This window comes from Melanerpes formicivorus, unplaced genomic scaffold (genome assembly GCF_026170545.1).
Source record: "Melanerpes formicivorus ecotype bairdi unplaced genomic scaffold, bMelFor1.0.p_v2 SCAF_305, whole genome shotgun sequence".
Taxonomy (NCBI): domain Eukaryota; kingdom Metazoa; phylum Chordata; class Aves; order Piciformes; family Picidae; genus Melanerpes; species Melanerpes formicivorus.
The window spans coordinates 172,501-175,000 of NW_027142657.1; the positions used below are offsets into that span (position 1 = coordinate 172,501).

The 2,500-nt window shown below is 76.7% G+C and overlaps 1 non-coding gene across 1 annotated transcript; it reads left to right on the forward strand.

Moving 5' to 3' along the window:
• The first annotated feature begins 1,904 nt into the window (after positions 1-1,904).
• LOC137458978 (5.8S ribosomal RNA) lies at positions 1,905-2,057 on the forward strand. Its single transcript, XR_010992032.1, has one exon. It is a non-coding gene; the product is annotated as a 5.8S ribosomal RNA (ribosomal RNA).
• Positions 2,058-2,500: the final 443 nt, after the last annotated feature.

A 2,500-nucleotide genomic window follows, 5' to 3' on the forward strand; every position in this document is an offset into this window, starting at 1 on the left:
TCCCCAGCCGCGTCCCTCCTCCCCGAGCGCAGCGCCGGCTGACTGAGGGAAACCCCGGGCCTCGGGCCAGGCCAGGGGCGCGGTGGTGGCGGCGGACGTCGGGCGCGGCCCCCGCGGGCGGACGCTCCCCCCGACGGCGGCAGTGGGGGGAGGCACCCCCGCGGGGCCTTAAGTCTGGTTTCCCTCACCCCAGGGTCAGGTACCTAGCGTTCCGCGCCTTCGTCCGCGGCCTTGCCCTACCGCGGAGGAAGCCGGGCGGCGGTTTAAAGACCCGGGCGGCTCGGCGCGCCACCCCCGGATGCGGGGGCGAGCGCGGGGGCGGGCGGGTGCCTTCAGAGGGGCGGGGGTTGCCCCCGCAATGCCTCTGGCTAGGTCCGCCGTCGTCGCGCTCGTCGTCCTCCGGGGGCCCGCCGGGCCGGGGAGGGGACTCTGCTGCCCCCCCCTCTCTGCGGTCCGAGCGCTCGGCCGGAGAGAGCCCACCGCGCGAGGTCGGCCGTGGTCCGGCCCGCGCCTCGCCTCGCCACGGGCGTCCCCGGCGGCGCGTTGAAGCGCGGGCTTCTCGCGGGCCGGGGCGGCGAGCCCCCGCGGTGGGGGCTGGCCCAGGGCGCTTCGCCCCCGCCGGGGGTTTTGTGCGGGCGCGTTGCCGCGGCTCGGCGGCGGCGCCTCTTGCGGCGCGGGCCGCTGCGGACCTCCCGGTCCCTTTTCCCTTTGCCCAGGCCCCAGAGCGGGGCCCCGGCGAGCTGGCGCCCTCGGCGGTCTCGCGCTGCCGGTTCCCCCCCGTCCGGGGCCGGTTTCGGGTGGCGTGACCGCGTCCGAGCGGCGGCGGGCGTCGCTCGGCGTCTCCGGCTCCGGTCCCTCGCCGGAGGGCACCCTGCCACCGGCTGCGGCTGTCCCGGTCCCGGGCCCTGCCCGCGGGCTTCCCCGTTCGCCTTCCCGGCGCGTGCCGGGTGGGGGACGGGCGGGCAGCCGGGGGCGTCCCACCCCCGGTCTCCGCGTGGAAACGGGGAGAGCGGGGGCCCGCCCCCCGGCTCAGCGCCGTCCGCTGTCCGCCTGGCCGCGGGGCCACGGAAGGGGTCGAGCGAGCGAAGCCGGCGGCGCGGTGGCGCCGGGGGAGGATGGAAGGGGCTCGTGCCGCTGGGGTTTGTCGGTCGGCGGGTGCGCCGCCCGGCGAGGGCCGGCGGGTCGCCGCGGTGGCGTCCCACGTGGGCTCGGGCTTTCCGTCTCGCAAGCCGTTTTCCGTCCCCCGCGGCGGGGGGGGGGTTCGGTGGCGAGAGGAAGCCGCCCGAGGGCGCGAGCCGGCCGGGGCTCGGCCCCGGGGCCAAAGCGGGGGAAAAGAAAGTCCGGGATGGGCCGCAGCGGTGGCGGCGTTGGAGGGGCCGGTGCGGAGGCGCGCGCGCGCTCTCCTCCGGCGGGGTTGTGCGCCCGGCCCCCCTCGCTCCCCGGGGCGGGGGGGGGGGTCTCCGCTGCCTCGCTTCGTGGCGTCTCCGCGACGGCACGGGGCGGCCAGCGAGAGACACACCCCCCCCCCGCCGTTGGGTGGGGAAGCGAAGGGGGTTTTCTTTCCCCGTGCACGCGAGGCGAGGCCGGGTTCGGGGCACGTTCCCGGCGGCGCGCGGCGGGCCTCCTCCGCGCCGAGGTCGGAGCGAGCCCGGGCGCCTGGTCCGGCCCCGAAGCGCCGCAAGGTGCGTTTTTCCCTCCTCGGGGGAGGGAAAAAAGCCGGGAGCGCGGGCTCCCCGCCCCTTGCTTTTGCCGCTTCGGGGTTTCGTTTTATTTTCCCCCCCTCTCCTGTGCTTGTACGGTCAATGTGAGGCGAGCGGCCGCCGTGCCGCGCTCTCCGAGGGGCCGCTCCTTTGCGAGCGGTCCCGGCCCCTCCGCGCTGGCGGGGCGGTGCCGAAAAGCCAGACAACTCTTAGCGGTGGATCACTCGGCTCGTGCGTCGATGAAGAACGCAGCTAGCTGCGAGAATTAATGTGAATTGCAGGACACATTGATCATCGACACTTCGAACGCACTTGCGGCCCCGGGTTCCTCCCGGGGCTACGCCTGTCTGAGCGTCGCTTGACGATCAATCGCCGCCTCGGTGCCCGCCGAGCGGCGCGGCTGGGGTCGCCTCGCAGGCTCTCCCCCGGGCGGGGAGGGGCCTTCGTCCCCCTAAGTGCAGACTCGGGGAGCGCTCCGTAGCTCCCCGCTCCCGGAGCGCCCGCTCTCGCGGAGTTCGTCCCGCCGGGGCTTCGCCGGCAGGGGTTCCCCGTTGGTCCAGCGACGCCCGGTGGGGCGTTGGGGGAGACGAGAGCCCGGTTGGGGGAGGAGGCGCGGGCCTCGCCCCCCCCGGCACTCCCGCGCGGGCGCGGCTGTCTGCGGGTGGGTACCGCGGGGGTACCGTGCCGTGCTGCCGCGTCCGCGCGCGCGTCTGCCGTGGGCGGCGGGGGTTCCCGTTCCCCTCGTTCTTCCTCGCTCTCGCCTCCCCGGGGTTCTCCTGCGTGTCGCCGTTCGGCGTCGA